The 25,024-nt window shown below is 37.2% G+C and overlaps 1 long non-coding RNA gene across 1 annotated transcript; it reads left to right on the forward strand.

Annotated features, from left to right (window-relative positions):
• The first annotated feature begins 49 nt into the window (after positions 1-49).
• Positions 50-20,513, forward strand: LOC138067923 (uncharacterized). Its single transcript, XR_011142393.1, has 5 exons — positions 50-169; positions 4,421-4,468; positions 8,844-8,933; positions 9,823-9,860; positions 20,454-20,513. It is a non-coding gene; the product is annotated as an uncharacterized lncRNA (long non-coding RNA).
• The last annotated feature ends 4,511 nt before the right edge of the window (positions 20,514-25,024 follow it).

A 25,024-nucleotide genomic window follows, 5' to 3' on the forward strand; every position in this document is an offset into this window, starting at 1 on the left:
CCCCACCCGGCGGCGACGGCCGTTAACCGCCAACGGCCGCCTGCCTCTCAGGCTGGTGGGTCCCCGCAAGGCGGGTGGCGGTGGCGTTTGGGGTGCTCTGGGGGCTGCTCAGGGAATAGTGCTTTGTTCGGGCTGAAACGTTAACGAATATCCTGCGCTTGCCCTTACTGTAAGTGGGTTTGTTACTGAGCTTAGCTTGGTTAGAGGAATCAGGGTTTTTTTTTTTTTTTTTTCAGGTTTTCGTTGGTTTGTTTGATACACGCAGCCTCTGCTCTGTCCTCAGAGGCCGGTTGCGGTCCTCAGAGTCAGAATGCCTAAAGCAGATGCTGTTCAGTTGTAAAAGTCTCTGAACAGCAAAATTGTGTAAGATTGTCATCCTGAAAGGGAGACAGATTATGGTTTGTGAAATGTCTAGTGAGGATAAAGCTACAAAATGCCCCAGTAACTCTGCTTCTGCATTTAAAAGGCCTTTGCTTTCAATGAAAAGAAACGTTTCACAACCCAAATGATCATTTTTAGTCTGCAATTTCCTACAAAAACTTTCACTTTGTTACGCTGTTCATTGGTAATTTTGTTGAAGTAACTGAAAATAGAGATACTTAAAAAGCTGTTAGCTGCACACTTCCTCGGCTCTAAAATCAATATGTGTAGACCTTTACTCATTGTATGTTCACTTCTCTAGGTTGGGTGATAATGAAGAAAAATCCCTACTGAATCATTTTCTTTTCCTTTCACATCCTTCAGAAATGGTATGGTACCTCTCCAGAGAGCTAAACCCCCTTCTTACAGTCATCTCTGAAGAAGTTTCTAAACTGACACTACCCTTTCCTTAAAAAAGAGTGCAAATAGAAAATCTAGTTAGATTTTCCTAGTTCAGAACAGTTTAATAAGGTGGGGTGCTGCTTCTCTGGGTATTTTCCTGTTCAGGAAGGGGCTTGCAGAGTCAGTCAGCGAGATGGAAAAAGTGAGGGGTTTTTTCAAATCTGTGTGGTAGCTGCATGTTTGGCCCAGAGCACTGAAAGTTGTTATAATCCTCCTGTGCTTCTCAAGGTGATGGTTCTAATAGGGCACTCTGACAGCATCATTTGACTAGGTTATGCAGCTTGATAACTTCCAGTTGCCTTTAACTCAATTTTCTACCTTTTGCCTTTTAGCAGGTTGTAAACAAAATGCATTGTGGAGAAACAGGCTCATTTGCCTTATGGGTATCGATCAGCAGTTTGGGGAAGGAAATTATCAGATTTCTCTAGACAATTATAGGAAAACAGTGAATTGAAAGAGATTAATACTCAGTTTGATACTTTTATATTTTTTTTTAAGAACCTATTTGAAATACTAGTAAGATTTGTAGGAATTCCCCTTGAATATTTATCACTTTTGGCTTGTGGTAAAATGAGTGTTATGTGAATTACCTATATGGCCATGTAATTTCCATTAGCAGTAATAGTAATTGTAAGTATATAGAAAGAGGATGACTTATCCTGTGATCCTACCTATTATGAAGTAGTTAACTGATTAAGGTTAGGGTACTGCAAGCCATTTCATGCCATCAGTGAACTCTCTGCAACCCCATTATCTTCATTAGGCTTGTGTGAGTGTAATTAATTGGAATCTAGTTAACAGTTATGTTGAATGAAAAGAGTTTAGTTCTATTTCTCTTAGTTTTATTGGCCCCATAATGCTAACAGGCTAAAGTGTAATTAAAAACTCACTAATCAAAACATATGTAGCAAGTCCCAAGGAACCAGTGAGGAAAAAGCACATGAATGGTGTGAATCTGTCCTTTGAGAAATGAACAGGTACAAACAATGCCTTATGGTAGTTTTTTGCTTTTAAGCAGTGGAGATGGCTCAGAGTTATATAAACTTAACGTGTAAATTTAGTAGGTACGGAAGCACAAATACTCTAAGCTTGCCATCAGCACTTACTTGTGCAGTAACACCGTATTTTGATATCTTTCCAGCAGATTATCCACAGAAGTATTTCAAATCATATAGTACTTTGGGTGGATAGAGAAATCATTTTTGTATTTCTTTCTAGAGCAGCTATACATAAATTTTTATTACCTTTTGTCTTCGCTATAAATCTTGTCAGGAAAAACAATATTGTAAAGGAGGAATAGCTGATTCCTCCTGCCCCCTCCACCCCCCGCCCAGATTCTATCTCACTTCAGTATCTATATGCGATGCTAATCATCATGATATATTGGTGCACTCTGAAACCAGATGTAATGTGGCATGCTTAAGCATTGCATAAAGAGTTTGCTTTTTGCTATTCTAAAATGTTGCTGTAAACTTGCCCCTTAATTCAATTAAGATCTTGGTCTCACTGCCATCTGTGTTCTTGTAGGATTTCACAGATGAATATTGTGTGCTTATTCTACTAACAGGGTCTTCTTTGAAATCAAGTATGAGAACATAGAAACTGCATAACATTTCCAATGAAATCAGGATTACCTCTTTAGTCTGGTAGTGCCAATACTCATATGCAAGAACATTGCCACTTTTGAGGCATTCTAGCCTCTTGAATAAGAAAGGCTTTTAAGATTTTTCTTTGTACACCTAATAATATTTTTCTAGTGTTTCTTTTAATTCTTAATAGCCTGTATTCTGGGAAGGACAAACTTCAGTAATAAAGTTAAATTTGGTTTCATGTGCAAGACTAAACAAAAACTTTGGTTATAGGGCACAGCCAAGCATAAAATTTAAATTGGGCTTTGAGTCTGGATGAAAACTTTCCAAGAATTTGGGGATTTGGAAATTTATAGTAACAATTTGTTTTTTTTTTTTTCCTCTAGTGTTACTGTATTAATTACCATGATAGTCATACAAGAATTCATTTTCTTTGAGTAATCATTCTCTGTTCCAATGGTTATTTCAAGTTGAATGTTTTTTTGGTACTAATTTCTCCATAAGTTTGAGGATTCTTCCTGTGGGTCTGTTCAGCTCCTGCTGCGTGAGGGTGAGCCTAGACTTCTCCAGAGGCAGCAGAACTAAATTGTGAGAGCTGATAGGCTTTAATTTGTCATTCTCGTTCTAAAGATTATTTGGAACGGACAATATTTAAAATCTAGTTTTTGAGATGATTGTTGAGTTTACATAAGATTGCCCTCAAATTTCTTTAAAGCTTGTGGGTTTTCAAACATGTAAATTTTTTTATGTAACGCAAGTTATTGAAAAGTGGTGTAGTAGTTTCAGTTTAGGGTAGCAGAGGTTTACTACGTGATTCCTTTGTGCGCACGTTTTAAACTAACTGCTCTGAACATTAAGGCCTTATTGAAGGCTACCTATTGCAGGGTTCGTTGCCATGATAGTTTATAATGACTTTTGTCAATATTTTACTCTGAAATATTAATGCACTAATGAATATCTACAGAGTGTGAATGTTAAATGGCCTTGTGGAATTCGTGTCAAATATTTTCCTAGATAAGAAAATAAAAATGTGTGCTCATACATCAGTTACTGTGTATGAGGCATTGATATAATTTCAGAGATGCTATGGCAAGGTGACCATAATACGTCTTTAATTTATAGAAACCAGCAATGAAATTAAATGGTGAACAGAGTGGTAGAAAAGCAGGAACATATGCTTAAATTCATTAATTCTGCGACTGGATAATTACTTCCTAAGAAAATCATATTTTTACATAAATCAATGTCATTTATTCCTGTTTGTCATCTTTCTTATAGTCAGAATGATCTTCTTGGATGTTCCAGTTTGAACTTACAGTATGACAGAAGTCATAAAAAGTAACAATAAAAAGTTGAGTTTGTTGGAGAGGAATTATTTTCTCTTACATTCCTGACCCCAGTTTCTTGAAATGAGATACCTTAATGAAAAGTACGATTTAATTGTTTTTTAAAGATTCTGACTTCTAAAAGACCTCATTTCGTAAATCTTTGCATTCATTGCTCTCACTGTGAAGAATTTTGCTGCTTCTTTTTTTTTTTTTATTAGAATTTTTTCGGCTTGATCCTTTGGGCTTTGGGTCTTCCTCTTTTCTTTTGGAGTGGGTTAGAAATCCCCTAAATTTTACACAACATTACCTTGAGAAAAAGGACTTATTTTTATGTAGAAAACTACCATATGACTTTTAGTTGACATGCTGGGCTATTTGAGAAGCAGCACTTGCAGATCTACATACAGAAACTTTTGGGATGATTGGAAGCAATGTGTAGGTTTGTCTGTTACTGGTTAGCAGATCAAAGGCTTACATTACTAAGCAGTGAAGCCTGACTACTGCAGATGAACTGGTGATACATGCAGTACATAAAAAATAAAGTTAGAAATCAGAGTTACTTACAAGTACATAATAGTTGAAGTGAATATCACAATAAGTGAGAAAAAGTGTTATTTCAGTTCTCAAGTCTTGTAACTTGCTGACAGTTTTCTTAAAAAAAGCTTTTCTATTTCTTTCCAGGAAAAGTGAAGCTGGTAGCAGAGGGCTTTAGAGAACTCAAATAAAAAGGTAATTTTCATATTGCTATACAGAATTGGGGCTTTCCCTGCATTCTATGTGTTTTTTGGTTTTTGTTTCTTGTTTTTTTCCTTAAACATAGTTTTTGGGATAAATTGAGTATGGAAGAAAATGAAGAATGGCATTTTTTTTCCCATGGTATATTTCCTGATTTTTACAACCCTAATCACTTGGGGCATGTCTTGAACTTTTAACCTTCTTTCCTCAGCATTGATGCTGTGAATAATGGACTCTCCTACTTGGCACATAACTAGATCGCAGTTCAAAGTGGATGTCACAAACACTATTGCACCATCTGGAGCAAAAGCCTGACTATCATTCTGGGATAAGCACATAGGATCATATGAGTTTATAACTGACTTCATTTTTTCTATGGTGGTAATTCAAATTTATTTAATACAAAAACACCTTAATTTTCAACAAACTTGCCTCCTGTTGCCACTATTTTTGCGCAAGAAACAAAATTTAGCATATGAAAGTGGTGTACACTTATAGTTACTTTGATCCTATTTATTGCCATAAACAAGATTTAAGTAGTTCCTCTGAGCTTGAACATCTTCGGCTTCCAATAAAAGTAAGACTTGTAAATCCACAGCATTTCTTACAAAATGACTTGAAATTAAAGAGGTCTGGGAACATAAAGTCAATTTGATGGGTTTGCAGTGTTTTGGAAAAGATGTTACTGTCTGAGAAATTGTCAGGCATGATGCATTTGCCCGAAAGGTGCTAGGATTGTTTTTAGGTACCTCCTTTCATTTTCCAGCTTAAGCATGGATAACCAGTTTTCAAGAATCAGATATATTTGGGCAAATATAGGGATTTTTTTACTTCTGAAAGTAACTTGTTTTGCAAAATGTTTTTAGTTCTACATAATGATTAAAACTGTAACAAGTTAATTTTACTTATTAACATCATGACTGTTAGAAGAAAATGCTATTAATATTAAACTGGTATTTCAGATTTCTAGAAGGGAAAGCAGATGGCTTTCAAACTAGCTATACTATGTTGTAAACTGCATCAGTGAAAACACGGTGTATTTGATTATACTAGTATAAGAAAGATTATGGTTTGGTGGAGCATAGTTGGGATTATGCTTGAGAACAGAATTCAGGGTCAGGCTCTAAATTTCTGTCAGGATTTCTTTTATTTATTTAAAAAAAAAGAGTACATGTAATCCACTGAAAGTATTACAGACTCAGTGTATATTTCACTGATTGCAATGTACCTTTAACTATGGTATAGGACTACTGTTTTCTACTCTTCATTTCTTACAAATTACTACTGAAAGCAACATGAGAAGAGGAATTGACGTAAAGCATGGTTTATAGAAAACTTCTAGAACCGCAGGAATATAGTGCATCTTCAGTAGTATGCTTTGTGAAAAGTATCTAGAGCAGTGAAAAGAACAGCATGTAAAACCTGTCAAGGTTCAACCAGAAAGCAATCAGCATATCTAATGTGTCTAAATACCTATCATAATAATCACCCAGTCTCTTCAGACAGCAAAGCAAGGATGTATTTATTGCCAGCTATTGATGTTTAGTGATCAGGCCAAAATTAGTACCAAAAGTACATAACTGTATTTATTGGAGTAATGTAAAACCTTTAAGAAACAGATTGTGCCAGTTTAGTAACACTTAGATACCTGCTCCATTCAGGGGATGGGGAAAGCAGTCCAACACACACAAGCTAGAGCACTCTGGCGGTGCAAGCTGTCAGTAAATGCATAGCACCATGTAATTGTTTTGAAAAGTGCTTAGCGTTACTATTCTATTTTAAAGTTAAATGAAATCTTAGCATTTGTATTACTGTGAGCTTAAACCCTCAAAGGACTATCAGATGATCTACTCTGACCTCCTGTATATAACAGGCACTGCATTGTTTCTGTGTATGATCTACAAGATAAGAATTTTTTTTCTCTTAGGAGTTTAACTGAGATTAATCTACGCCTGCTTGCAGCAAAATATCTTAATAAACAACATAGTTTTCAATTAGCAGTGTTGTATGTTAGTTTTAGCACTTGCTTATTTCTCCTGTGATCATTGGCTATAACAGGTGAGAAGCAGAGCACGGGAACATCTTGCGTTCCCTGGCTGCTTGTCAGAACATAGTAGAGTTTTTCTCTTCTGTTTCCTAATTATACATGGTAGTTTTCTCAGTACTACCATGAAGTGTTTGTGAACTACTGCACCAGCCTGGCCTGTAATGGGAGTTCATACAAAGGCCATATTTTTTCAGGACAAGCATCAATAGCAATTACCACTTCCAGCTTTTCTCCAGAAGTGTGAGGGTTTTGTCAAGGGCTCTAGAGTCAGTCTTACTAGCCTGAGCTTCAGACACAAAGTAAAATCAGTTGTTCTCATGTTACCTGTGTCACAGTTCTTCATGGTGAAGTTTTAGATAGAAATTCTGCCCTCTGTTAGTGACACACGGGTTGTGGGATTGTGTATTTTAAAAGTAGAGCCTATTGCAATACTGAGTTTTTAAACCATATCCGTGAAAATAAATTATGGGAGGAAAGTATACTGCAGACTTCTGCTGAATCCTCTTTATTTCATTACTGTAGAGCGTTGCGTCATCCAACAGAAACATTACCCTCACAAGGCTTTTCGGTGGACTTTCAGCTTTCGTGTGAGCTTAGCTTGTTGATCCAGCTCACCTGCATTTTCCAAAATCTTTAAGCAGCTTCTAACAGCTATTCATCCTTTATAGAATTTGTGGTAAAAAGATTTAACAGTTACGAGCTTGTGATGATGTATTGTCAGTGACAGTGTACGTACATATGTAGTACGAAAAAAGATTGGATTTGCAAAATGAGAAGGAGGGGAATTTTGTGCATTTTCTTTCTGATTTTGCTCTGAGTGAATTTTTAGAAGTGTGGGCTTTTTCTTTCTTATATGTGCTGTCAGATAAATTGAGATCGTAGATTTTAAGCTTCTTTTTTCTTGCAAGATCTCTAGGGCCCACATACTTTACTGATTAAAAAGCATGAAATCTTGGGGTGCACTCCTATATTGCTCAACAGTGCATAATATCATGGTGTGTCTGTTATTAGTGACAGCATGAGTTTCAGATTTTGGTATAGCGTTTTCCTATAAACTATCACTTCATGAAACTACTGAGCAGAGTTACACAAAACATGGTCTTGTTTGAGTATTTGGTAAATCACTGTTGCTAGTGAGTGACTGATTTGAAGGGTATAACGCTTGTGCCACTATTCGGTAACTCCACCCACTTCTCCAAGTCACTGCAGGCTTTCCCTAAGCATTTTCCTGCACATAGACAACATTTTAAGGTGATACCTTCAAACAAAATTGTTTCTTAAAAAACAAAATAAAAAAACAAAGTAGGAAATGGGGAAAATGGAAAACGGAGGCAATAGTACAATATTGTCTTTCAAAGCTGAAGTAAATGACATATAAATCCAAAGCAATTGAGAATAATACTTCCTTATGTGAATCGGCATGTGCGTTTTTGTTCTTTAGCTTTTTAAAAAAGTCCTGCAAATGGAAAATATGCTGAAAGTGATGCTCATAAAGTAAGATCACACTCCAAGAGTGCTGACCACAGTAAACTTGCTATATAGACACTGGTACACCCATATATAGGAGCTGCTGCTTTTTGCCTCCTTGTTCTTGAACTTCACTAAGAGCTTTCAATTGCTCTGACATTTTCAGGCAAGGAAGTAATAGTTGTTGCTGAGCAGTATTCTGCAGGCAATTATGTTATCTGATCATTGGAGCAATCCCCACTAGAAAGGAACCAACCAATATGATCAAGTTAAATCGTTATAGAAAGGCAAGAGAAACAGAAGAAGAAACAAACAGAGAAAAAGGGGCTCATCTCATTAACAGGTGCCTATGCTGCAGGGTTCAAAACAGCAGACAATGAAGTTAGCCTGTAAGACAAAGCTGTGGAGTTGCCTCCTGTAGCTGCTGACAGGTCTGAATCCTCCCCTCCCAAAGCCTATTGTGGCTATAGTGGGAGGCACTTGCAAAAAAATGTGCCAAAATTAGGCAGGGAAGCATGAGCTTTTCAATAAGCTGTCACCTCTCCTTCCCTTCACTCGCCCCTCTTGATCCTAGGGGGAGAGGGGAAGCCACACTGAAGAACTAGGCTGGAGAACAGTTGTATGATGGGAAAAGGGATCAGATACAGACATCTTACTGTTACCGTCTTTCTGAGCCCTGGATGGTTCAGCTTTTTTGACAATTCATTAAGAACATTTATTCTTTTTGCCTAGTAAAGCTTTTAAACTAATAACTTTTATGTAACTGCATCATTAGGATAGGCAAGTTATCATCCCCATTGATTATTGTCAGCAAGTACGTTTTTTAATATTTATCTCTTGATGTTTCTGCTCTAGAAAGGAAGACGTGAGATTTGTTTTCATGAATTCACTGTTTACCAGTGATTTGAATGTTGGCTGAAACTAGCTGCTTGCTTGCTCTGACAGGTAAGTCAGAGATCAAGCCAGGATACATACAGGGATTTCTAGACTTCTGTGCTTTAGAAATCTATATTTAGAAGTCTATATTGTTTTAATGTTTCTAGAGTGGCCTTGAAGGCTACAAATACTTGTTTTAAAAAAAAATGAATGCACTTGTTTGTGTACCTACACATGTGGTAAGAGGGTTACATGACATAAGCTGTAGATCCCAAAAACATTTACAAAGGAGAGAGTTCTACCCGTGCAGTGAACAGTCCTTGTGTATGTGACTGTATTCATGTGTGCCACCTACCTGTGGAACATTTCTTATCTTTGGATGTGCAAATCTTGTTACTGTGTATGTATTCTTTTTTTTTTTTTTTTTTTAGTGCAGAGGGCCTAAACTCCCAGTCAGACCTTTTGATGATAGGCAGAGCACAAACAGAAGATAAGAGAAATTTTTCTGAAAAGAAACCAAAGAGTAATAATGGTTGCACTATTGCACTGCACTATTAGGTACAAGTATCCCCTGCTATATCCTTAGTCTGGCTTTTTGGATACAAACCTTGCTGAATCTCAGTCTCAGAGCAGGAGTGTTGTAAGCTGCCTGATGTACTCTGAAGACATGGTCTTCTAGTTTTCTGAGTCAGGAGATTAATTAAAGTGCAGTGTTTCTCCCTTTCTAGTCAGGTCAGGGTTGAGGAGGAAAGCTTGCTTATTTAACAAACTGGACATAGAAGGGAAAGGTGCATAGCCAAGTTTTCTCCAGATATGATGTTTATGTGGCTTCAAAGCACTCAGGAGCCAGGACCTCTGGGTGTGCTAGTGTGTGAGAAAATGACAATACTGTTGTGTCAGTTTCTTATATGTGGACCTGAGAAAGGTAACTGAGAAGGTAACTTTCCTTTGTTTGCAGAAGTCACCTGATGAACTGAGATCTCCAGCATCTTCATTGTGAGTACCTTGTCTGGAAGGTCGGTTTTAATCTTTTATTACTTTTTCTACTTTATTTTGGAGTGTATAAGTGATAATCAGTGCAGCTTGAACGTAATGGAGTGAGTTCCTAGCGAATGCGAAAATCTTTTCTTTGATGGAAATGTAGGTGTTGCTGGTAGCATATGGCTATTATAGACCGAGGAAAGAAATTCCAAAACCGAAAGTAACATAGTCCTTATCTGGATAAGGGAATAGCCCCAGTGTTATATTTTGTGGCTTGCATTAGAGGAAAAAAGAGCTAATGGGTTGAAGGGAAATAAAAGGAGTGTGGACTAGGAAATGTTTATGGCAAATAGAAATAAAATATCTGGGGACTGGACATCCCTGCAAACCCTGCCCATTTCTTTGTCAAAATGTGTGTTTTCGATTAGTTCATTTTCTTGTGGCTTTTAGCTCCTGACACAGATTTTTGGAGATTGGTTGGGATTGATATATTATGGAAATTTTTCAGTAAAGAACCTGCAGAAAAAAATGAGTATTAATACACTGTCTCAAGGCTGCATACTCATCTGCAAGTATAAATAACTTTTCACGCACAAATTGTTGCTAGTAGTGGCTGTTGTTTTAAGTAGAGTTCGTAATATGCCTGAGTGATATTTGGTGATCTTCTATCAGAAGTAATATGCAATGATTTCAAGAAGTGATAAGGAAACAGGAGGATGGTATGTTCCTAGGCATGCATCTTTTTATATTTCTGTAGTATTTGATAGCCCCAGCAAAGGGGTTGCAGACTTAGTGCATTAGGTACTTGTTCTTTGCGTGTAACAAATATAGAAGGAATACTTAGAACAATCATATGCATATGTGATTGTGTATGTCTTTATTCTGGGGGCGGTATGCATACTTTCCCTTTCAGATGTCCCCTTAGGCATGTTGCAGGTAAGATTGCATTTAGTTCTGTTTGTTCACTGCCCAACACGCTCCCAAAAAGGCAAGAGTTTGCGTCTGATTGTTTAAGACCTTGCTTCTGCTTTGAACATGTCTAGTTCTCTTGGAAAAACATTCTCTACATCCCCATCCCCCTTTAGGGAAAACAAGTGAACTATTCATGCAAAAAAGTGTGTGTGTGGTTAGGAGAGTTGGGGGGGGGGGGGGCGCAATGCCACCGACAAACCCTATTGAAATGCATTGGCTGTTCATTTACATTCACACTTTTTTTAATAAAAATGTTAACTAATGATGTTAAATGCTTTGCCAAAGGTCCTGGCGGGTCAGTTGCCGAAGTGCCATTTCTGCCTAATTAGGGCTCTTGTGGCAGCCCAGGGGCCTCCTGATGCAGTGGGTGACAAGCTGGGAGCTGACAGCTTCAATCGGCTCCAACAGGAAGGTTGGGCTGGTCATGTTTTCTAACTCAGCCAGGTGTTAGCTGAATGTAGGGGGGTCTTGGCCAGACCTGAGCATTCGTTTGATCATCTTCTTTCATTTGCTCTATTTTGAGCTCTTCCCTTTGCCTGTCCCGTCTTGTGTCAAGGTCAAGAATGAGCTTGACTAAATCAGCAATTTCATTTATCTCTGGGAGATCATTAGCAGTCCTTCTCCCTCCCCTCCCCAAATAAACCTTAGGCACTGGTGCAGAAAAAGCATTGGTTCCAGAAACCAGGCATTGAGCAGTCCAAATATAAAAAGAGATGAGAGGTAGTAAGTGCAGATGCTTCTCTAAATAAAATCCTTTTTACTTCTCTGTGGAACACTTGTTCTTTATTATTAATGTATATTAAATACTTATATCAAAGCATCTTTGAGGTACCCTGAAAATGTAAAAAGTTGCCACAATCACATATAAAAGCCTAGAATGTGTTTAAAATTTTGTTTCATTACTATAGTAACAATAATGTTTTCTCAAAAAAAAAAAAAAAAGACAACCAACCAACCAAGATAAATAAGGTTTTCCCTTGACCTCACCTGTTTCTTAGTGGCACATGGACCATCTTCCTGTGTGGCAACATGCTTTTGATTGGTAGTTGGCCGGTCTTAGGTGTCTTGACGTCTGACTACTATAAAATTGGACTATTGGCATATTGGAGCATTGGCTTTTTTTTTTTAATAGATCGTATCTTGACTTGGTTAGTCAATATCACTTTAACTTCAGTTGAGTTATGCTTGTTTGTTACCTGAGAAAGTCGTCCTTTATTTCTAAAGTGTAAACACATTGCTGACCATTGTGTAAATAACAAGTAAAGGCACAAAGTAATACAAGATTGAAATAATTTAGATTTTCATCCTTGATGAGGTTCTGTTTTTTCAGATCTTATAACTAGATTTTAGACTTCTCTGTTTAAGCAAATGAATTTAACCGTTCCCTATTTACATAAATAATCTGAATGTCAGTATGTGCAGGAATTGCTGTGGCCACTACTGGAATGAAACAGCTGCTAAGGTAAAAAGTAGCAGTTGGGTGATAATAAGCAACTGGTTAATAGCACACAGTAGTATTAAAGACAGGAAACAATACAGGAAATTATATCACCTGATAGCTGCAGTCATAATGTAATGATAGCATTTTTTTTTTTTTTTAAACAGGAAGACTATAATAAGGAACAGTTGCATCCTTTCTTATTAATGATGTTAAACTGTTTTTTCTCCCCCTAATCCCTGATCCAAAAGACATCTCAAAGAAATTCAGCTCTGGAGAAAGCAAGTACTGTTTCACTGAATTCAGAAAAGTTGGAGCTATAGAACAGCGGGAAATGGGAACTGGCAGCCCAGAAGCAGTTATGCTTTATGAGAGCAGGAACTTTTGAAGTGCAATTGCATTCCAATGTTTTGTTAAATATTCCTTTTTCAGTGAGGACCACTATTCTCATGGTAGCAAGATATTCCAAATTGGGAGACTTTATTTTTTAATTCAGTTCATTAAGATTATACCCCTGTCTTTCAAAAGAGGTAAATATTGAATTAAAGAGGTAATTGTGGGACTTGCATTTCTTTCAGAAGAAAACTTAACCGGAGAATATAATGATTCACATTATCTTATCTGATCTGCTTTCTGGATATCTACTATATATCCAAATTTCATTACGTTGTCACTAAAAAGAGTTTGACACGCAGAGCAGTTGCTGGCTGGATAACAAACCCACAGAGTAATTTTCAGAGGGGATGTTTTTTTCTTTTGATACAATTTTTCAGAAAAAGCAGTGCTGCTTGTATTATGAATGTAGAGCTATTTCATGGATATTTTGAGCTGAAGTCAAAGAGCATGGAGCAGAATGCTTGATATTTCTGTATTACTAATTTCCTGCACTCTGAAAGAATTCTAGACTTGTTTCAGTGGAATTTACTATTACTGGAACGTTTGTGACAATGACAGTATACAGACTTATTGCCGGATAGTTCCAGTGGGAGCATTATGAGGATGCAGATGTGCCCTGCTAATATCAAAAAGGCAATTACCAAATTGGTATTACCAAATTTAAATCCTCATTTTCTGCATGCTGTCCACTGTCTTCATATGTAGTTGGTCTTAGTGTCTGCTGTCATAATATATATGTCTAAAAGGGTAGGTAACTGATTTCTGTTGCACTCTGAAAAATTTTCTTTCTGTACACCTAATAACCTACAAATCATCTGCTGAACAAACATACGCATCAAACACGCACTACAAACCTCTTAAAGTGCAGTTGCAGAAAGATGAGGTTGTCATGAGAAGTTACTCAGTTATGAAAAGGGTAGCAAAATGCAGAACACCAGGAAGGTAATGCTATTTTTTTTAAAGGTAGTTACTGAAATCTGTCTTTATCTCTCTATCTTATTGTATCCACATGTTGCAGCACATACAGTACCCTAAAATGCATGTATAATTCATGAATCTTAAAATGGATATGTGGGGAGGAGAATGCTGCTGCACAAACCCTCTTCCTCAGTTCTGTACAGTTCTCGGAGTCCGCACAGAAATTATGCTGTTGTAGCCTACTCTAAACTGTGTAGCATTTTTTGTTGGTATTAAATTGCAGTGTACATCAGTCCACGCACCCTGCCTTGTAGTCAGTCTTCATGAAGTAGAAAAAGTGAACTGAACCAAGGATACAGAATCAGGCTTTGCTCTGAATTTCTCTCCATTTGTTAGGCTCAGAAATGTGTTTTTTTCATCCTTTTTCTCTCAAAGCATGGACTGCATGCCCTAGCTGAATATTCACATTATGCAAGTTTAGTTGCCTCCTGCCGTTGTGACTAGCTAGTTCATGTGTATATTATTCTGAGAAGTCCTTTCATTATTTGTTACTGTGTGGTAATTTTTCCTGCTTTTGTTTTGCTTTGTTTTTTTTGCACCAATAAAAAAGAAACCCCTTTATTGGGGTGTTTTGTATATGAATTTGGGACAAAGTTGTTATATATGATTTACTCAATCTAGCCAAAAGCAGGAAGAAAAGCCTTGCACAAACAGGAAAAATTCTACTCTCTTGCAGAAATCTTTACAGCTCAGAGCACTTAGGATTTGCTACCTCCACAAGATGGATCTCAGAATGGCTCAGAACTGGTACTTATTTTAGACCATAGCTGTCTATTAGGAATAGTCATGACCTTGGAGGTACAGTGTGCGTTAGCAATCCTTCCTGCTCTCACCAACTTGCACATTAGAGAGAGGAAGATAGTTCCAGTCACCTTCCTAATAGAGCCTTCTTAATTATTTTGCAGTTTAGGGCAGGAACAAACTGCGAGGCCAGAGCAATGACCCAGGAAGCCAGGGAAGATTCATCCACTGACCTGCAGTTAGCAATGATTTAGGGCCTTAATGATCATATATAGTTCCACTTTTTCCAGTCTTTCATTTCAATCTCGGATGGTAGAGTCCATCTGTTAAAGCTAAATACTGTGACATGAGGTCTGAAAAAGTCACAAGCGGAACAGATTTCTCTCTTCCAGATGGAAGCTTTAAAACAACAGGGAATAATTACATTTAAATGCAAGAATGCTCAGGTAACTGATTGGATTTATCTGCCTGATCCTTGCATGATGCGAACAGAAGATCGACCTGTCCCTGAACTCTCTTGGCAGCTTCAGGGAATGACTTAAATGAAAGCAGCTAAAATGATCATACTAGATAGGTTTTAATGATTAGTCAAACCAATTTATCATATTGTTTCTCATTGGCACTTTCATTCTATAACCATACACAGACTAGTTTTACAGACTGGCTATATCTTGTAGACAAACAATTAAAAATACTGGAAATACAACTTTTGTGTTGATAAGCTGCTTCATAAAATACTTATGCATATGATATGCAGTTGTGATAGTTCAGAAATAAACTGTCATTGAGTTAAGCTTCTGGAATTCTCCTTGCCTTAAGCCTGTTTTTTTTTGTTTTTTTGTTTTTTTTTTGGCACAGTTAGGTTGTTCCTATCCCAGAAAGTTTAAGTCAATTTCTGTTCATGTGCCATTCAGTTTTTGGACCAGATCCTGAATCCCATTTTATGTAGTAACAGCTCAAAGTGCCTATTAATGCTATAACAATTGTATGCATGGACAGTTGAGGCTTGAGCTGTCCTTATCTGTAAAGAGATCTTTAAAAGATAATTGATAGGTCTTAATCTAACGGTTGAGAAGAATGGTAACCTGTTTCTGAGTTTGCAAAGAAGAATGGAAACAGAATATTAATATCATTTTCTTTCCATGATGCATGCTTTTGCTTTCCCTCATTTCACAAAAACAATATAACTACTTTTCTAGTGATTGATACTCCCTTAAAAACAACGTAACTCCTTTGCAGATGATTGATACTCCCTTACAGACTCAAATTTACAACCTAAATAATTTTATTTCATATTTGTGCAATACGGCTTGACTCTGTGAATTTGACCATAGGTTAAAATGTTTCAACGCCCACACTGAAACAGGCTGAAGTCTTCCAAGCCCACAAAAACATCCATTTTGTTGAAGAAGGAGTCGAATGGGAAAAATCTGTAATAATCAGTCTATGATATTCCCATCCTAATCTTGAGTGTCTGGAAAGATAAGAATGAAAAACAAGAGTGATCTGTTAATTTTCATCTATACTTTAGGGGAGTTGTTGAGGAAGGAGGATATTCTAGCTGAACATAGACCAAATTCCAAAATGATTAGAGTCTATATTGTCTAATTAATTAACTTTTGTGGCAATTAATTAAGAGAGAGGGTGTGGTCAAGAGTGGTATATGAGGCAATAAAGTCTGCTTTTAGTATTTGCCAGAGGCAAAAGTTATTTACAGGTTACTGATAGTGATGTAATTATGTTGTACTAGGAAAGCTTACACAGAAACATACTGATTAATATGGTTTAAGCTTATTTATATGGTTTAAGACTTGTAATGTTTTTAAACAGAACACTAGTAGTTAAGTCAATGAAAAATCTTGTAATTACTACTTGGGCAAAATGAGTATTTGTTGACTCATGTTCTGAATTACTCTCACAAATGTCCACTTTGGGATTAAAGATCTACCCCACATCAGTAAAATGAGCAGGATTTAGCCCAAAAGCAGCAAGACTTTTGTCCCATAATGAACCAAGATGGGAATTTCCTGCTATTTTTGGTTGAATTCATGTTATATATAAAAATAATAACAATGAAAAAGGAACAGGCTTATTTCTAGAATTGCTTCCTGCAATTGCTTCTGAATTGCTTTTGAATCTCAACTTCCATTTTTTTAGTGATGCTTAAAGTTGCAAAGATAGTAAGAACTGTGAATATAACTGAAAAAAGTTTTTTAGGGCTCCTGTAAAATCACTTCTGGGATAAGTTTTAAATTTCTTGCATGCATTCAGTGGGCTGATGACACTGAAACTTATTGATACCAATTTAGATGTCACTATTGACTATTCACAGCTGATTAACTGCCCTTTAAGGTTTTTGTTTTTTGAATGGGATCATAGCATAAGGACTGCATAACTTCCTGTGAGTGCCATCTTATTTGACAGCAGAGTTAGATACTGTTGTGAACAGTCATGACAGCTAAGTTTAGTCTCTTTATGAATAAATGGAAAGAGGGAGATTCTGAGTTAGGTGTGCTTAGTCCTTAATCTTCCTAAGGACACCCATGTCAGATATCTAAGGCCCTCTCCCTTCCCCAGGAGGGTCTTTTGCATGTAGAGCAACAGATGTCACGAATGTTTAGTGTCTTCACCTTTGAACCTGTATGAAGTGTGCAGCCTCTTGTAGCTAGGACCTAGTTGTGAATATGCTGAGTACACATACTTTGCCAGCCCACATACAGTGCTGTAATACTAGCTTGCTTAATAGGGTTGCGTGTCAGATGGCACGCTTGGGTCCTGCAGGGAGAGAAAACAGAAGTCTACACAGAGAAAAATCAGGAAGAAATGAAGTAGGTGGAAAGAGCAAATCAGCTGTCCGTCACCCTGTAATGACTTGTACTGAATGGGGTAAGTGCTAGTAGGTGATACCAATCCCGTACCTTCTCTGTAGGAACAGCTCCCTAAATATGTGTGGTTTTTCCATTCCTGTATTCAACACAAACTACACAATATTCCCTTTTCACTTCTCTTTCTTTTTATTGAGATCTTCTGCAGCTTGCAGTAATACATTTCTTTTCTTTCTTTCTTTTCCTGTTATTCACAGCTGAAGACTTGTACTGTATCTCTAAGCCTTTCTGATAGATTCCGTAGAGCAGAAAATGATTCAAGAGAAAAATCTTTGAATGCATTTTTTGGAAAATATTAGGACTAAAGCTACCTTAAAATTCCCTGCAGGTTTAATGAGAGTTCTTGTTAAATTTTCTGGGTATAGAAGAATAATTTGCTAAACAAAATCCCTGCCATCGTACATTGGTTGCTTATCTATTTTTTCTTTTAAACTTCAGAATAAATGAAAAATTGATCTGTATGGTCACTGAAACATTAAATTGTCTTATCTGTCACTTGTTCAACATTGGCTTCTTAAAAGGGAAAACAACAATCACAATCAGCAGTTTCTCAGTGCCTAGAAGAAAATAGAAGCTATAAATGGACAGATGAATTATGTGCTTCCAGTGGTTTTCAAGGGAAGCATTTACTGAGGGAGAAAATTGTTTTAATCTTATAACAACTAAGGAGTGTAGAGTTTGTAAAAACATGGAACACCTACACATAAACTTAATTTTTGTTGCATAGGAACATACACAAAGTAGCTTTCAACAAAAATGGTTGGAAAGCAAGCTTTTTCATTGTTTGCTGTGTTATTTTATATCTTTAACAAATCTCTCTGAAACACTCAGGGTAACCTGAACACAGTGGGTTAGTTGAGTATTCAGCCTTTACAGTATTCAAATAAAAAGGAGCGAATCTTCTTTTAAAATGGAAATAAGTCTAAATTTGAGTCATGTGGTGTGCCTTTTCTTTCCTTATTTTGAAAGAGTGCGGGAAAAGAATAGGAGGAAGCTAGAATCAATACTAAGTAAAGAGCAGCCTCTGCATTTTTGCTTCTCGTTTCCCTGCCCTGTGTCTATTTCTAGATTTTGCTAAAGAATCAACTGAAGCAAAATACAAAGCTTCAAACCTGCCACTAGGAGGCATTTACATCCTCTTCCTTTGATTAATTAATCCTGGCCATTGGAGCACCCTCCCCCTCTCCTTTTTTTCTCTGGTCCAGCTGTTTTGCATTCAATAGCAATATGAGACCAAATAAATTCTGAGGAGGGGAAAAGATCAAATTTCAATAACAAAAATTTACGTCCTTTTTTGAGCAAACCAAGTAAGTAAAACTCTGGGTATGAGTATGAATTATTACTTGTCAAGGCAGAAATATAATTGCTGAATCCTTTGTTATGCTGGGAAGGTAATAGGAATCATTATCTGTTCCTTAAAAATAAGCTATTTTTTGACTGGAAAATCCAGAAGTGAAGTAAGGCTAAATAGAGTATCTTTTTTTTAATTGCTATTAAATAGCAATACTTAGGGGAGAGGAGAGGGAGAAGAGAGGCTGTTGAGGACTGACTTGTGAAGATGTGTTGTTTTTTTTTTTTTAAACAAAAAAACAGGGGACACAAAGGGAACCTTGCATGCAAAACATCAATTTTGCCTGAAATAGTGTATCTGCGGAACATTTCCAATAAAATTTTCCCTTTTAAGTGGAAGTGTGTTGCTGTATTATGCATGGAATTGGCAATGATGATCCCATTCCTGCTTCCACTGACGTATGTAGACATGTAAAATCTACTATTGGTGGAGCTGTGAGCAAAACCTGAGAAAGGAGAGATGAGCTGGTGGGAATGTTTTTAGAAAGGCAGATGTGTCTTGGAGGTTTCCTAAGCCCCTCTTGCATGCGGGTTATAACTTTAAGGATAGCCAAGCTAGTTCCTATCTGGTTCGATTTGGTGAAGCCATGTGATGGGAGGTAGGTAGAGCCTGAGACTTCACTAATACAACCAGTTTGAAGACTGACTGCAGAACCTTAAGGGTTAGTGAAATAACAGTAGCAAAAGCTGTTTGTAGCTGATGGTAACAAGTGCAAAAGTATTTGCATTGTTCCCATTGCAGAGCATGGAATACTATATGTAACAACAAAAATCAAGGAGTTATGGGAACAGGAAAACTCACGTTCTGTGGTGGTTGTTTAGGTTCATTTGTCCATAGGCAAAAAGAAAAAATGAATAATCTCTGTGGGAGATAATATTTATTCCACTTTAATCAGAAATAGCAGCCCAGGACATTTGCTGAAATTTCTGTATCTAGAGAAGAAAATGCTTTGAGAAAGCAGATGCATGTTCTGTTCTGCATATTGTACAGCCAGTAGACTGCCATAGAAGCTTAGACATAATGTCAGTTCATGAGTTCTCTGAACTCTCATATGGCTTTCTTGCACAAAAAAGGGGGAAGGAATATTGATACCTACCTGTCCTTGAAGCATACTGTGAATTGTTAAAGTATCTGGCTCTTTTCATTTTTGTCTTTGTTCTATGACACAGTGCCAGTGCTGAATACCTGAACTGATGGAGAGCAAAACGTAACGTTTTGTGTAAAAGAAGTTAGTATGGATTAGAACTTTAAGTTTTAAGCAGAATGTCTGCTTGGGATTTATCTAGTCACATACAAAATTACATTTTAATTTCAATTATATTTGATTAGGGTGGATGGTATATTGTTCCTTACATCTTTGTGTTTGCATCTCTAGATGTAATGAAATAAAAAAAAAAATGCATGAAGAAGGTTTTCCAGCCTAGCAGATATTTAGGGAACAGCACATAAAGAATAAATGCAATTGCACATTATTGATAAAGACCTAAGCAATCTAACAGGAATACTCACTGTCCAGTCTTTATGATCAGAAATATTCCTTACTTCTAAAAACCATGGGTTTCATGTGTGGTGAAAGATAACGTAGTTAATACCCTAAAGAACAGTTATCTGTATTCCATCAGATATGATAATTGAGCAAATTGTGGTTGTGAATGGAGATTCTGCTGCAGGGAGTTCTTCTGTCAAATGAACCATAAGATCCTAATTATTGTAAAGGCACATGCTATACAAATGTTTCTCAGCCTTATTTTACTGGACTTTTTTGGCTATCCGTATGAGGAAGATTGTTAAAATGTGCTAATTTATTATGCCTTTGTTTATGCAAAGTGTTATCCCCCATTTTACAGGAATTCCACAGAAGTTCATGTGCATCAGTGAAAGCCTTTCTGTATCCGTCATTGTGCAGTAAATTGTACACAAGGCCATATGGAAACTCTCTGCATAGAGGTATTTCTCAGATCTTGGTCTTCCTTGGTGTAGTTTTAACTGTGGTGGAGAAGTTAGACCAGAGAAATAAATGTTAAGAATAACCATAATTGTTGTTAACATGCCTATCGGTGAAATGCAGGGGGAAGGATGAACTTGGGGAGAGGAATGAAACGTGGAAGAATCTAGAAAATCACAACTGATAAATAATTGCAGCCTTAAGGCTTTTACTATGCCAGTCAGTGGCCTTGCCTGAAATGTTTATAGTGCGTTCTTGTGTGAATGGCATTTAAAACCTCAGCAATGGCACACTCATCTTTTCATTTTAAGTAACTGCATACAAACATGTATTTAGGAAATACAGTTTTTGGTTGCCAAAAAGAGACCCCAAAGTAGGCATGAGTCAGCTCACAAGTGTTACCTTCACTGTAGGCACTTCCTTATTGCCCTTATTGCAAACCAGAATTCAGGTAGTTTTATCTGTGGCTGAGTTGACCAACAATAGCACAAGGGAGAAGGTCAGGTCGAAAAAGCTTTTTTGAAGAAATACCAGCCAGATCTCTGAGGTCTCATCCTGTTGTTTTCTCTTGCAGAAATCTTATGAGAAAGCTAAACCTGTAATACAGACCTCTTAAGCCTCTACTGTTCAAACATGTGAGATTCCATGTTTCTGTGCAAGGTTAGGTGATAAGCATACGTTCAGTCATTGGAGAGCTGAAAGCCTCCAGTGCATGGCCTTAGGAGGGGAACATGCCTTCTAGCAGGGCTCCTGTCAGCACAGAGCCCTGCTAAACAGCACACTCCCCAGCTGCAGTGCAGAACCATGACCTTTCTTTTGCTCCTTGACCCTCACATTAGATGCAGCTGGTCAGATAATCACAGATCAGACTGACCACCTGCATCTGATGTGTGGAATCCAAAAGTGAGAGAGAAGCCATGCTACTGCTATATAAAATGTGCAAGGCTGGCAGTGACAAGAGTGTGATACAAAAGAATGAGTCAGTGCATGAGACTTGACAGCTCTGCTTTATAGCACAGCTGGGGATTCACCAGGTCCCAGAGCACAGGGAGTGGGAAGGGAAGTGCTTTGTGTGCTGCCAGTTCCCCCTTTTTGCAGAACAATCCTTAGAAGTCTGTTTCTGCCTGCGTAACTTACCAGCCTAATGAGAATTGCACTGTAAGCTCCCCAGCTAAATTTGTCTTACGGATAGTATGGAGACCACATCAGTCTAGGAAAACGAGATTTTTAGCCTCTTTCTCCTTTATTTCATAGGGAACTGTTGTTAAGTGTTCAGGTTTTGAGTCAATGTTATCAAAGCTACGTGTTTTGACAGGTTCTCTCCTGTGTGTGTGTATATGGAAAGGTTCTTCATGTACCTCCTAAGTTGAGAGATATAATTTGAACAGAGAAAATTATGGTTCATAAAGTGCTCTTGTTAGGTGACATGACTATGCTTAGTCCACTGCAGGACAGCCTACACAGAGAAATGCATATTTCCATACAAATTACAGTATACTGCAGCCAAGAGATCAATTAGAATGTCTGCAACCAAGAACTCTCAAGTGTCTCCATTCAGTCTGCCATTCAAACGAGACGAGAAATGCGTTCAATTGGTGTAAAGAATTTGAACTCTTTCAGGGAATGTGTAGGGACTGCCGGAAAGTGGCATTCCCCGCGGGGTGGGACTTGCAGATTCTGTGAGATCCAGCAGGGAATTTTTTAAGGGTTCTGTAACCTAACATTTTGTCTCCTGTTGAGAGAAAAATTGCAGAACCAGCTGAATATTGTAGAAAGAATGATGATTTTCATTGGTCAAATAAAACAGCATATGCTGGCCCTATCATGTGTTCTATCAGTCAGCTTGATCATCTTAAATCCATGGTTTATTTCATCTGAAAGGAACCCAAAGCACTTTGCAAACAGTGTTGCAGATACAAGATCAGTATCTCCGCTGTTGAAATGCAGGTCTTCTGGAATGAAACGTCATAACTATTTAACAATGCCCAGTAACATTTCAAAGATTAAGACAGGAAATCCATGTTTAAAAACCCTTGAAGATGTAGAAGTGTATATTTTTAGGGCAGCTGACTGTGATACTGTCTACTCTTTTGATAACTGCCTCAAGATATTCATTTGACCAGAAATTGTCAAAACTTGTGTTTAACAATTCATTCAAGATGTCTATCTTTCATCAAGATGATCTGAGATCTTTCCCTTTGACTAGAGCTATAAAATTCAGTTCTTACTCGAAGTCAATGGCAAAGCTCTCACTGACTTCAGTAATACAGCGCAGAAGTAGTAAAAGACATGAAAGTTATCCCAGATGTTTGTTCTTCAGGCTTTCAGATAATAAAATACTTACTACATGAAGAAGTAATTGAAAAGTAATAGAATTAAAAAATTAAAAATACCTCAAATACTTAAGTCCATATAATATTGTTATGTAACAAATAATATAACAAACAGTTTATACTTAAAATATTGCAACATTCATGCATTGTAATTTTCTTGAAATGCACTTTTTCTGTAGTATTTTTTTATTTCAACCAATGAGTGATTTGAAATTGTTTTGTTTCATTTTAAACAAACACATGCTCCTCCCAGCAGTTAGTAAAATATTTTTTAATGTCAAGTCTTTTCCCTTTTAAAAAATACTGTTTGATTATACAAAAGATGTTAAACTTAATAAAACAATTCCTTGCAATAAGAGGTGTGGATTAAAAGAGAACTCTTCTGCAGAGGCAGGATTTCTTTCATGAATGATTTATTAAGGGTTTCCCCAGATACAGAATTAGTAAAATGATTTTCATAGCTTCTTCAAAAGATGCTGAGCCTACAGGCATTTCTCTTAGAACAAAATTTTCCGGATCCCTTGGCAAGATTTTTATGTTGGTTCATTATCCCTAAAATTTCATAATATGTTAGGATGCATTTTCTTTTTCATTAGGGTGTCTGTTTGCAGAAGAGCTGTTTTTAATGATGTCATGAGTGCCTGGGGTCTAATTTTGAATATTCTTTTTCATAAGGGATATGGGGACTGCTCTCCAGCAAAAATTGGCTCAGGTCCCATAGCAAACATGGGTTTGTAGTGAGTTAACCTAAATTCACATTTCCCAATGTGTAGCAGCTCAGATAATTGACTAGGGTCAAAATCTTATGCTGCTTTCATATGACTGAAGTGATAACAAGTTCCCCAAAATCTTAGGAAACCTCTAGGACAATTTCCTTAGACAGGTTTGGAGAAGAGCAGGTGAAAGACTGCTGGTGTGCCGGGGAGGCAGGACTTAGGGAACAGGCTGCACGCGGAGTTAGAGCACCCATAAGTAAAGAGATTCCAGGGAGCCCAGAGGTCCAGGTGGACAGCTGTATTCTGAAGATAAATTGTACTGAGCGCTCAGATCTACCCAAAATAAGGTGGAGGCAGGGCGTCTTAGCTTAGTTTATTGAACTATCTCTTGTTCCGTTCATGTGATACATGCACTGTTGATCTTCCGCTGTTGTGCAGTGTCCTAGTTCCTTGCTCTCCCCTCCTCACAGATAACTGGATTCAGTTCCAGTATACTAGGTCATTATACGAAGCAATAGCACGCCCTCATCTGGATTACTGTGTCAAGTTGCGTGTACGTCATGCAAAAAGTGATACAGAAAGAGAAACATCCACAGAAAGGTGATGAGCAGGATGAGGAACTTGGAAAGGCTTTCTTATAATCCTAATTATTGTAAATTCTGTATTTTGTAGGAGATAATATAAAATGATATAGTAGCGTATATGTTGCATAACATATTGAACAACCGGTGGGATATTCCAGTGCACCGATCCTCCCAGTATGACAGCTAAGGATGACAGTATAAACTTGAAAAGCTGAATATATAAAGGCAATATAAGTTTTATTTATATATCTATGATATACACACACACACACGTACACACACCTATAAAAAAAACATACATACATATATGTAAATAAAAACTTATAAAACTCATTGCCAGAAGATACAGTTGAAAAGAAAAGCAGATTTGATTTTCTGTGAACGTTAGATCAGAAAAATATTTACTACTGCATGCTGGGACATAATGTAACTGAACTGATGACTGGGTCAGTAAGATTTTTTTCCCATGGACATATGATAGCAAATGCCTACTATGAGCTTTAAATGCCCTCTTCTCCAAGCAAGTTGTTGCTTATTTGAAAGTAGTAGGCTCAGTATCCCTTAGAGAAGCCGCTGCAATCCTTGTGGTTAAAATTAATAAAAAAATCTTTTAAAGTATGCCATTGGAGTTGTTCACTTTGCAGTTACAGCTCTGAACCTATACCTGTGACAGCTTACCATGTTAAAGTCAGATTCCTAAAAAGGACCATCCTGGATAAAGTGCTACAACTCCGAGTTTCTTCACCAGCATTGACTTCCTAGGGCTATGAAGCCAGATGGAATTTTTTTAAAAGGATTAGCTATTAGAAAGAAGATTCTAGAGAAGGAAAAGAAACAGTG

The sequence above is a fragment of the Struthio camelus genome, chromosome 7, assembly GCF_040807025.1.
Source record: "Struthio camelus isolate bStrCam1 chromosome 7, bStrCam1.hap1, whole genome shotgun sequence".
In the NCBI taxonomy this organism is placed as follows: domain Eukaryota; kingdom Metazoa; phylum Chordata; class Aves; order Struthioniformes; family Struthionidae; genus Struthio; species Struthio camelus.